Genomic DNA, 13200 nt, shown 5'->3' on the forward strand with positions numbered 1-13200 from the left:
TTAGTTTTATTTGCTATATAACATACGTTAGCTCTGGTGTTTCTTTGTTTAATTTTTGACTAGATGACCTGTCCATTTGTTGAGAGTGGGGATTGAAGTATCACACCATTTATGTGTGAGGTTCAATGGGTGATTTAAGCTTTAACAATGTTTTACAATTCTGGGTGCCCTTACATTTAGGGTATAGATTTTAAGAATTTAAGTTAATCCAGCTCATGTGATAGGTTACTAAATGCCAGCTAAACACCAGGGAGAGGTACTGTTCTCACTATTAGAAGCCTTCCTAAGAGATCAAGCTATATAATTGTTACACACACATGCAGAGGGTACGCTGGTCCCATTCAGGCTCCAATGTGCTTGTGCAAGCTCAAGTCAGCTGTCTCTGTGGGTTTCCCCTTTATGGCACCCCTGGGTGGTATAATCCCTCCTCCCTTTCTTACCCAAGACTCTAATAGCTCAGCACAGTGCTTGTCTGTGGATCTTTGCCTCTTCTTCTCTACTGTATAGAGAGCCTCTGATGGCAATTAAGGAAGTCATCAACATCCTTACAGTAGATGGCCAATTCAGGCACACTGTCCATCATTGCTAGGAGTCTCAGTTGGGGTCATCCTTGTGGGGTTCTGTCCTGCCTCAACTTGATGTGACATGCTTTGTGAGAACCCATGGGAAGCCTGTCGCTTTCCAAATGTAGATGGAGTAGGGGTTGTTAGGGAGGGGGTAGATGGAAAAGGGGAGGGGATGGAAGAAATGGAGGGAGGGGAAACAGGGTGGTATGTTAAATAAATGAAAACAAATGTTATTTAAATTAAAAAAGAATTGAGAAGTCATCTTGGTGGATTTTTCCTTTGAGTATGTCGTGTCCTTCCACATTCCTTTTGGTTAATTTTGGGTTGAAATCTATTTTGTTAGATATTAGAATGGCTACACCAGCCTGTTTCTTAGGTCAGTATGCTTGGAAACTCTTTTCCCAACTCCTTACTCTGAGGGAATGCCTATCTTTGATTTTAAGGCATGTTTCTTATAAACAGCACAAGCATAGATCCTGTTTTTGCATTTAATCTGTTCGTCTGTGTTCTTCTTATTGGGGGACTGAGTCTGTTGATATTGAGAGATATCAAAGACCAATGATTGTTAATTCCTGTTTTTTGTTGTTATTGATGTTGTTGTTGGTGTTTGTGAGTGCGTGTGTGTTTCCCTTTTTACTTTGTGTAAGATTATTTTCTGCACTTAAATGGGTGTAGTTCCTTGTGTTGGACTTTTGGTAACTTCTGTAGGGCTGGATTTGTGTGTAGATACTGTTTATATCTGATTTTATCATGTAAAATGAAATAAAAAGTAAAATAAGGAAAATAGAAAAAATTGACTGTATCATGAATCTCTTGTTTTTTCCATTTATAGCAATTGAAAATTTTTATGGGTATAGAAGACTGGGCTGGATTCTCTGGTCTCTTAGCATCTGCAGGACATCTGACTAGGCCTTTTGGACTCTTAGAATCTCCACTGACAAGTAGGATATGACATCCATTGTATACTATGGATCTTTTCTCCATGCAACTTTTAACAGTATTTCAGTGTTCTGTGTTTAATGTTTTCATTTTTATGTGGTGAGGGAACTTTCTTTTCTAGTCCAATTTATTTGGTGTCCTGCATGCTACTTGTAATTACATCATTTCCTTCTTTAGATTTGGAAAATTTTCATCTATGATTTTTTTTGGAAAATATTTTCTGAGCCTTTGAGCAGCGATTCTCCTTTATTTGTATTGTTTCTATGCTTGTTCTGTTCTTGGATGTTTTGTGTCAGAAATTATTCAGATTTCACATTTTTGTCACATTTAATACATTTAAATTGACATATCCATTTCTTCTACCATATTATCAATACTTGAGATTTTTTCTTCCATCACTTGTATTCTGTAGCTCCTCTTCACTTACCTAGATTTTCCATTTTCAGAATTCCCTCGACTTGTTGTTTCTTGGTTGCTTCTATTTCCATTTGCTGGTCATGAATGGTTTTGCTTATTCCTTTCAACAGTTTTTTTTTCGGCTTACTTTAAGGGATTTATTCACTTCCTCTTTAAGGACTTCTATCATCTTCTAAAGTTAAAATTTTAAGGTTTTAAGGTCATTTTCTTATACTTCAGTTGTGTTAGAAAATCCAGAGCTTTCAGTAGTAGAATGTCTGGGCTTTGCTGGTGACATATTGCCCTGGCTATTGTTTATTGTCTTCTCATGATGGCCTCTAGGCATCTGAGTTTGGGGTATAGATGCTGATTTCTGAATTTATTTTTATTGTATGGATGTTTTGCTCCTTGGTGTCTGTTTCCTTTCTGGTCTTCTGGTCTATATGCTCTGTGCTTGAGCAGTGGTTCTCTGCCCAAGTTGGTGGCTAGCCTTCTGTGTTCTGGCCCCCAGCACTTGTAGAAGCACGGTACATGACCACAGGGTACACAGGCTTCCAGACATCCAGAACTCCAGGTATTCTGCCCACCTGCAGCAGTTTTTCCCACCCTGACTCTTGGTTCCTTCCAACTTACCCCTAATGCCACCACCCCTCTTCATCAACTCAAAAATGCATTTTGGTAACAGGGAAGCAAAAAGGAAAAAGGAACAAAAAGAAGGATTCAAGTATTAAGTGCTACTTCATCAGGGACTATATATTCCTGGATATTTCCATAAAATCCAAGAAAATAATTGTAGTAATTGCTATTTTACAAGCAAATGTCTCAACATATTATTTCAGAATGACATAAACTAAAAGAGAATCAAATCATCTCTCAAAAGTAGGTGATGAAAACAAGGAAAAATAGTATTTGTAAATTTTAATTTCATATTCTTCTATGTCAAATTTTCAATAAGTATAAAGAACTGGTATATCTACAAGAGTTGGTTGTTAAAATTATGATTAATTTTTTCTACAGTGAAATTCATAGTTCCTCGTTCACTTATATTGTTGTATCATGAAAGCTAAATAATACAGACTGTGATCAATCTATAAATTTTGCTCTCAGACCTGCATGCAAATTCACACACATCCAAGCACACACTCACATTTACACACACACACACACACACACACACACACACACACACACACCTCAGTCATCAAATTGTAAAATGTAGTGGATACTAGCTTTAAATGTGTAAGCTGTATACAAATGCACAATACTCATATCTGAGAGAAAATAGAACATCGTGATGAAGATTTAATGACCAATTGGAAGCTGGGTGAAGGGGCCCTGAGAATGTGTGTATATGGGGCTTTGCAGGCTTTAGCCTAACTAGAGTTCTGGCAGTCTGTGTGGTCTCTGGTTGAACAGGGTAATTTCACTGTAGTTGGGGGCTAAAAGAAGTCTTTCATACTGTGGTGGTTTGAAAAAAATGTCACCCAAATGGAATGGCACTATTGCAAGGTGTGGTCTTATTGGGGTAGGTGTGGTCTTGTTGGAGGAAGTGTGTCACTATGGAGGCAGACGTTGAGGTATCGTATATGCTCATGCCACACCTAGTGTTTCAGTTCACATCCTGTTGCTTTTGGATCAAGGTGTAAGGACTGTCAGCTCCATAACTGTACCATGTTTGCCTACATGTGTCTTGCTTCCCACAATGATAATAATGGGCTAAAACACAGAAATGTAAGTATACCACCCAATTAAATATTTTCATTTTAAGAATTGCCATGGTCATAGTGTCTCTTCATAGCCACAGAAACCCTAATTAAGGCACTACCACATTTTTTACTCTACATTTTATACATTTAAGTATGTTTAAATTTAAATGTATTTAAAACCACCTACTACTGTATTATAGTTAATCAGTAAAGTAACATGTTATACATGTTTACAGTCCAAAAGCAATAATACTATATAGCTTAGGTGCATTATAGGCCATAAAATCTAGATTCATGTAAGCATATAAACCACATGATGAAATGACTTCATGATGCATGTCTCTGAATATTAAGACATGACTCATGTCTATGCTCTCTTTTGAAGGCTTCAAAATATATGAGTAAGTATATCCACAAAGACATATTGGTTTGCTAGGTTTTAAAATATATTCTAGTTTAATTTTTCTATCAAATTATTCAAATAAATAATTAAAAACTATTTAGAACTTGTATCATTGCTTTCTTGGTACTGGTGGGAGGCTGCTATAGATTTCACCTGGGGGTTTTCTAATTTCTCTGCACACTCTTCTGTGAGTCCTTTCTTCAGATAGGTAAATTTGACAGGCTTTAGAAATTGCCTGCTTTTGGCAAATGGATGTAACTATAAGAAACCATCCTGAGTGAAGTAACCCAGACACACAAAGAAAATCATGGGATGTACTCACTCATAACATAGAGCAAAGGATAACCAACCTACATTCCACAACCCCAGAGAAGTTGGGAAACAAGGAGGACCATAAGAGAGACATATCTGGAGACCCCCTGAGAAGTGGAAAGGGACAAGAACCCCTGAGTAAATTGGGAGCATGAGGGAGGGAGGTAGGAGTAATAGGAGGGCATAAGGGGAGAGGGTAGGAGAACAGGAGGGTCCATGAAGGTCGAGTTGGGAGAAGAACAGAGGAGAACAAGGAAAGAGATACTTTAATAAAGGAAAGCATTATGGACTTAATGAGAAACCTGACACTAGGGATATGTCCAGGGATCCACAAGGATGATGTCAACTAAGAATCTAAGCAATACTGGAGAGGCTACCTCAAATGCCCTTCCCTTACAATGAGATTGATGGCTACCTTAAAATGCTATTATAGAGTGTTTATCCAGTGGCTGATGGAAGCAGAAGCAGACACCCATAGCTAAACACTGAGCTGAACTTCTGGAATCCATTTGCAGATAGGGAGGAGTGATGAGCAAAGGGATCAAAACTAGTCTGGAGAAGCCCACAGAAACAGCTGATATGAACAAGGGGAAGTTAATGGACCCCAGACTGATAGCTGGGAAACCAGCACAAGACCAAACCAGGCCCATTGAATGTGGGTGTCAGTTACAGACTTTGATGATCTCCCATGGGAGTCCTCACCCTCCCAGAGAAATGGATGTGGGGTGAGATAGGGGTTGGTGTGTGGAATGGGAGGCCAGGAGGGAAAGGGAACTGGGATAGGTATATAAAACAAGATTATTTTTAATTTAAATTAAAAACAAAGTTGAAGGAAAGCAAAAAGAAATTGCCTGCCTTCGATACAACTCATCACCGATTTAACCGACTTACAAAAGTCACTTGTGCATTAGGCCTAGCAGTGTATGCCTATTTCTGCAGCATAAAAGGCCTAGAGACCATTGTATAGTGAGAAACCCTGGAACATCAGAAGACCCCAATATCATACTTCCTTGTATCCCTTAATAGTTACTTAATCCTGAGCTTCACCTTTTAACATCTTTGCAGGGACCTTGTAGCTAAAATTCAGGCTCAGTGGACATGGTGCTGAGCACTTGTGATTCCAGTTAATTTGGAGACTGAAGTAGAAGTATTGTTTGGATCCCAGGACTTGGCAATCAGTCTGAGCAGTGAAATGAGTTTCCAGCTTGAAATCTTGAAGTCTGAAACATTTTCCAGTTCAACTCAAACTTATTCTCAATAGCAAATGAAATGCAAGTGATGCAAGTTTATAAATAGAAAATGTAAGATTCTAATTTTATTCAAAATTTGGTTTCTGTTGGGGCTCACACAAACCTTTGAAAAGATTATGACATTAATTGTCAATGGCTCTTTAACTTGATTTTAATTTCTCATGTATTCTTCAAGTATATTGCCTTGTGTAACTATATTATTCCTTATGTATTCAAAATGAAATTTGCAAGGTAATCTTGTTTACTTAAAAGTTAGTATCTACTAGATAAAGTATTTAAAACTTTTTCATTCATTTTAGTGGAAATGAGCAGCGTTTTTTACTGCTTTATTAGGCTCTTTGATAAACTCAAATGGCACAGTTGTAATACAGTTACTATGTTTACTTTACAGAATTTTCATCATGTCCTTAGATACTGTTAGATAGTCAGAAATTTCATATCCATATGGAGACTTATTTGTGGTTGTCACTTAAGCAATTATTTTTAAAATGTTTACATCAAATTTAGTGTGCTGAAATTCAGCTTTATGTCTCCTGTTATTTTGGAAACTAACATAGATAATATCAAATCAACAACACACTGCACATTTTAAGTATTTTAGATATGTTATGTGGCTAATCCTGGTTGTCAGCTTCACTAAATGTGAAATCATGTAAAACTCCAGAAGCTGGGCATGCCTGTGAAAGATTTTATTGCTTGCATCATTTGAGGTGAGAAGAAATACCCTAAATCCTGGCCACAGCTTCTGGTGGCATCCTATGTAAAGGACATGGAAGAAGGAAGCTGTTGCTTTTTGTCTTCTTACCCTCAATCTTGCTAGCAAATTCACCTATCTTGCTGCTGAAGTATTCCTTCACTAGTATTAGAACTACTTCAACATTACAATGTAGACTGAAGACCAGTGGCTCTCTAGAAGTTTCTTGAGGCTCCAGCACCAGACTGGGAATACTGAGACATATACCAAATTATTGAATTCTCTCTCTCTGTCTCTGTCTCTCTGTCTCTCTCTCTCCCTGTGTGTGTGTGTGTGTTTGTTCTATAGAACACTGACTAATACAGGTGTCATTATTTTCTTGTCCTTCACTATTTCAATTAATTAACTTTGCCATTCAACATTTACTGATCAGAACTTGATTCAAGATGGTGGTAGCCACTGACATCTTCAGAGACCCACAGTGTCTTCAAGGGATACACAGCAGCAGAGAAAGAGTCTACAGAGCACTTAGTATCTCTGGAACAATTTACAAAAGGAAGGACTTGTGGGACGATGCTTTTTGAAAGGGGTTTCATGGAATTGAACAAAAGTCTGGCAGAGTGAATGAACCAGGACACACAATGGAGAGAAGCTGAACTAGAGATGCAGTGGTTGCAACAGGTACGGGAGTGCAGCCACTGTGGACTCATTGGAGCATGGACAAACTCCTGTTGCCTTGTAGGGCTAAGCCATGGAGATACCTGATGGATATAAGCTCGCACAGAGATGTGTAGAGACCTGGAGCTCTCACTGCCAAGCAGCATGATTACCCTGACTTTGGGCAACAACAGGATATCAGAGATAAGGAATGGTTCATTTTCTGGATTAAACCTCTTTGAAACACCTCTGCAGTTAATGGTACCATGTTAGTGTTTGTGATCTGTGATGCCACTATAGGCTGAGTTGATATCTGTGGTCTGTGCTGCTACTGGAGCCCATGTTGATGCTCATGATCCATGCTGTGGATGGAAACCACGTTAATGTCTGTACTATGCTGTTACTGATGACCATAGTCCATGCTTCTGCTAGAAGCCATGTTGAGGTCTCCATTTGTGCTGCAGCCAGATATTCACTAACCCCACATCTGACAGAGGGCTGATCTCCAAACTTTACAAAAAATTCAAGAAGCAAGTCTACAAAACACCAAAGGATCCAATTAAAAAGTCGGGTACAGAACTAAATGGAGAGTTCTCAATACAGGAGTCTAAAATGGCTGAAAGACACTTAAGAAAGTGCTCAACATCCTTAGCCATCAGGGAAATGCAAATCAAAATAACTATGAGATACCATCTTACTCCTGTCAGAATGGCTAAAATCAAAAACACCAATGACAGGTTATGCTGGAGAGGATGTAGAGAGAGGGGAACACTCCTCCATTGCTGGTGGGAGTGCCAACTTATACAGCCACTTTGGAAATCAGTACGGAGATTCCTCAGGAAAATGGAAATCAGTCTACCACAAAACCCAGCAATTCCACTCTTAGGCATATACTCAAAAAGATGCACATTCATACAACAAGGACATCTGTTCCACTATGTTCATAGCAGCATTATTTGTAATAGCCAGGACCTGGAAGCAACCTAGATGTCCCTCAACTGAAGAGTGGATAAAGAAAATGTGGTACATTTATACAATGGAGTACTACTCAGTGGAAAAAAAAAACAGTGGAATCTTAAAATTTGCAGGCAAAAGGATGGTACTAAAAGAAACCATACTGAGTGATGTAACCCAGTCACAAAGAGACATACATGGTATGTACTCACTCATATATGGATTTTAGTCATGCATCAGGGGAGTGCCAACCTACAATCCCAATGCTGGAGCGTCTAGGAAACAGGAAGTACCCTAAGAGATACATGCATGGTACCCCAGAGAAGCAGAATAAGGGAAGATCTCCTGAGCAGAGTGGGAGCATGCAGGGGAGGGGAGAGGGAGAGGAGGAAGAAAGGGGGGTGGAGGAGGCAGCAGGACATGGGGGAGCAGGAAGGTTGAGTTGGGGGAAGCATAGAGGAGAGCAGGGTGAGAGATACCATAGTAGAGAGATCCATTATAGGTTTGAGGAGAGATCTGACATTAGTGAGATTTCCAGAGATCTACAATGATGACACCAACTGACAAACTAAGCAATAATGGAGAAAGTACTTTAAATGCCTTCCCATGATAATGAGTTTGAATGACTACCTTATATGCCATCCTGAATCCTTTATCCAGTGATTGCTAGAAGCAGAAGCAGACTCCTACTCACAGCTAAACAGTGTACTGAACTCCTGGAACCCAGTGACAGAGAGGGAGGAGTGATGGGCAAAGGTGTCAAGACTGGGCTGGTGAAACCCACAGTCTGATGGCTGAGAGACCAGCATGGGACTGATCCAGATCCCCTGAATGTGGGTGTCAGTAAGGAGGCGTAGGCAATCTATGGGGCCCTGGGTAGTAGATGAGTATTTATCCCTGGCATACAAATGGACTTTGGGTGTCCATCCCATAATGAGGGATGCTCTTTCAGCCTGGACTCTTGGGGGAGGGCCTAATCCCTGCCCTGAATGAAATGACAGACTCTGGAGATTCCCCCATGGAGGGCCTCACCCTCCCTGGGGAACAGAGTGGGGACTGGGTGGGGGGCTAGGGGAGCAGAAGGGGCTGCTGGGGAGATGGGGAGGGAGCTGGGATTAACATGTGAAGCAAGCTTGTTTCTAATTTAAATAAAAAAAGTTAATAAAATAACAAATTTAATGAATAATTATAAAAAAGAAGTTTGGTATAATTCTCATAAGTCTGGCTTTATATGTTACTTGGATTTTCCCTATGGAATCTGTTAATATTCTTTTGTTATTCTATATTTTTAATGTTTTGATTATTATGTGGCAAGGAGACTTTTTTGTGGTCCAACCTGTTTGATGATGTGCAGGCTTGTTATATATTTATAGACATGTCCTTTTTTTGTTTTGGTAATTTTTCTTCTATGATTTTGTTGAAGATATTTTTGTGTCTATTTACTGGGATTCTTTTCCTTCTTCTAGTTCTATTACTCTTAGGTTTGATCTTTCCATGGTGTCACAGATATTCTGAATGTTTTGTGTTTGAAATTTATTGGATTTAACATTTTCTTTGACCTGTGAGTCTATTTCCTCTATCATATATTTAATGTCTGAGATTCTTTCTTACATCTCTCCTATTCTGTTGGTGATGCTTGCATCTTATTTTACATATTAATTCCAGTTCCCTCTCCCTCCCATCCTCCCATGCCCCCCACTGACCCCCATCCCATCCCCCATCCACTCCCAGGGAGAGTGAGGCCTTCCAGAGTGATCATCAAAATTTGTCAAGTCATTTGGGGCAGGGCCTAGGCCCTTCTCTGTGTATCTAGGCTAAGAGTGTTTTCCTCCATGGGAAACTGGCCCCCAAAGACCTAGGCTGCTTCTAGATTCTGCCTATTAGAGATAATGTTGCTATGAACATAGGTGAACAGATGTCCTTATTGTATAAATGTGCATCCTTCGGATATATGTCTATGAATGAAAATGCCTGGATCTTGGGTAGACTGGTTCCCATTTTCAGGAGAAATTGTCATACTGTTTTCCAAAGTATAAGCAATGGATAAACGTTCCTCTTTCTCCACATCCTCTACAGCATAGACTGTCATTGGTATTTTTTATTTTAGCCATTCTAATGGGTATAAGATGGTATCTCAGAGAGGGTTTGATTTGCCCCATGGATGGCCCAGTGCTCCTAGATGACACCCACATTCAGGGGGCTAAGGATGTTGAGCAACTTCTTAAGTGGCTTTCAACCATTTTAGATTCCTCTGTTGAGAATTCTGTGGTAAGTTATGTACCCCACATTTTAATTGAATAATTTGGTGTTATGATGGTTAGCTTCTTGGGTTCTTTGTATATTTTGGAGATCAGTACTCTGTCTCATATGGGGTTGGTGAAGATCTTTTCCCATTCTATGGACTGCCGTTTAGTCTTGTTAACTGTGTCCTCTGCCTTACAGAAATTTCTCAGTTTCAGGAGGCCCCATTTATTAATTGTAGATCTCAGTGTTTGTGCTACTGGTGTTATGTTCAGGAAGCAGTCTCCTGTACCAATTTATTCAAGGGCACCTCCAACTTTCTCTTCTTAGTGGTTTAGTGTGACTGAATTTATGTTGAGGTCTTTGATCCATTTGGACTTAAGTTTTGTATATGATGATAGACATGGATCTATCTGCAGTCTTCTACATGCCAGCATCCAGTTATGACAGCACCATTTATTGAAGATGCTTTCTTTTTTTCCATTGTAAAATTTTAGCTTTTTTTTTGTCAAAAATCAAGTGTTTGGAGGTGTGTGGGTTAATATCAAGGTTTTCAATTCGATTCCATTGGCCAACTTATCTATTTTTGTGCCAATACCAAGTTGTTTTCAAGACTATAGCTCTATAATAGAGCTTCAAGTCAGGGATGATGATGCCTCTGGTAGTTCCTTTATTGTATAGGGTTGTTTTGACTATCCTGGTTCTTTTGTTTTTCCGTATAAAGTTGAGAATTGTTCTTTCAAGGTCTGTGAAGAATTGTGCTGGTATTTTGATAGAAATTGCATTGGATCTGTAGATTGCTTTTGGCAAGATTGCCATTTTTACTATTTTGATTCTACCTATCCAAGAGCATGGGAGTTCTTTCTTTTTTTCTAGTATCTTCTTTAATTTCCTTCTTGAAAGACTCAAAGTTCTTGCAATACAGGTCCTTCACTTGTTTGGTTAGTGTTACCCCTAGATATTTTTTGTTCTTTGTGGCTATTGTAAAGGGTGATGTTTCTCTGATTTCTTTCTCTGCCCATTTATCTTCTGTATATAAAGGGGCTACTGATTCTTTTGAGTTCATCTTGTATCCTGCCACTATTCTGAAGGTGTTTATCAGTTGTAAGTGTTCCCATGTAGAATTTTGTAGGTCTCTTATGCAAACAATCATATAATCTGCAAATAGTGAAAGTTTGGCTTCTTCCTTTTCAATTTGTATCCCCTTGATCTCCTTTTGCTTTCCTATTGTTCCAGTTAGAACTTCAAGTACAATGTTGAAGAGATATGGAGAGGGTGGACAGCCCTGTATTATTCCTGATTTTAGAGGAATTGTATTGAATTTCTCTCCATTTAGTTTGATGTTAGCTGTTGGTTTACTGTATATGGCTTTTGTTATGTTCACGTATGCTCCTGTTATCTGTGATCTCTCCAGGACCTTTATCATGAAGGGGTGTTGGATTTTGTCAAAGGCTTTGTCAGCATTTAGTGAGTTGATCATGCAGTTCTTCTTTTGCAATTTGTTTATATGATGAATTACATTGATAGATTTTCTTATGCTGAATGATCTGTGCATCCCTGGGATGAAGCCTACTTGATCATGGTGAATGATTTTTCTGATGTATTCTTGGATTTGATTTGCTAGAATTTTATTGAGTATTTTTGAGTCAATATTCATGAGGAGAATTGGTCTGTAGTTCACTTTCTTAGTTGTGTCTTTGTGTGGCTTGGGAACCAAGGTAATTATAGCCTCCTAAAAAGTATTTGGCAACAAAGTTCCTGCTTCTATTGTGTGGAACACTTTCAGGAGTATTGGAATTAGCTCTTCTTTGAATTTTCGGTAGAATTCTTCACTGAAGTGATCTGGGCCTGGGCCTTTTTGGTTGGGAGACTTTTGATGACTGCTTATATTTCATTAGGGGTTATAGGTCTGTTTAGATTGCTTATCTGTTCTTGATTATTTTTGGCATGTGATACCAATGCAGAAAATTGTCCATTTCTTTTAAATTTCCAAATTTTGTGGAGTACAGATTTTCAAAGTATGCCCTGATGATTCTCTGGATTTCCTCAGAGTCCGTTGTTATGTACCCCTTTTTATGCTCTCTCTCTGCCTTTTGGTTATTTTGGATAAAGGGTTGTCTATCCTGTTGATTTTTTCAAAGAACCAACTTGTTGTTACATTGATTCTTTTCAATGTTTTCCTTGTTTCTACTTTGTTGATTTCAGCCCTCAGTTTGCTTATTTCCTGGCATCTACTCCTTCTGGGTAAGTTTGCTTCTTTTTTTCTAGAGATTTCAGTTGTGCTGTTAATTCTCTAGTGTGACTGTTCTCCTTTTCCTCTTCGTATAGTTTTCAAAGTGTCCCATAGGTTTGGGTATGTTGTGTCTTCATTCTCATTTAATTCTAGGAAGTCTTTAATTTCTTTTTTCATTTCTTCCTTGACCCAGGGATAGTGAAATTGTGCATTGTTCAATTTCCATGAGTTTGTAGGGTTTCTGCAATTTGTGTTGTTGTTGAATTCCAATTTTAAAGCATGGTGGTCCAATAAGTTACAGGGTGGTATTTTGATTTTTTATATGTGTGGAGGTTTTCTCTGTTTCCTATTATGTGGTCAATTTTAGAGAAGGTTCCATGTGGAGTTGAGAAGAAAGTGTATCCTCTTGTGTTTGGATGGAATGTTCTATAGATGTCTGTTAATCCCAATTGGGTCATAACTTCTGTTAGTTCTTTTGTTTCTTTGTTAAGTTTCTTTCTGGAGGTCTTGTCTAGTGGAGAGAGCAGTGTTGAAGTCTCCTACTATTAGTGTGTGAGATTTTATGTATGATTTTAATGTTAGTAATGTTTCTTTTATGAATGTGGGTGCCTTTGTATTTGGGGCATAGATGTTCAGAATTGAGACTTCATCTTGGTGGACTTTTCCTGTGATGAATATGAAATGTCCTTTTTCATAACCTTTGATTGTTTTTAGTTTGAAGTCTAAATTTTTAGATATTAGGATTGCTATACCAGCTAGTTTCTTGGGTCCATTTGACTGGAAAAATTTTTCCCAATCCTTTACCCTGATGTAATGTTTCTCTTTGACATTGAGATGTGTTTCTTGTAT

This window comes from Mesocricetus auratus, unplaced genomic scaffold (genome assembly GCF_017639785.1).
Source record: "Mesocricetus auratus isolate SY011 unplaced genomic scaffold, BCM_Maur_2.0 Super-Scaffold_15014, whole genome shotgun sequence".
Classification (NCBI taxonomy): domain Eukaryota; kingdom Metazoa; phylum Chordata; class Mammalia; order Rodentia; family Cricetidae; genus Mesocricetus; species Mesocricetus auratus.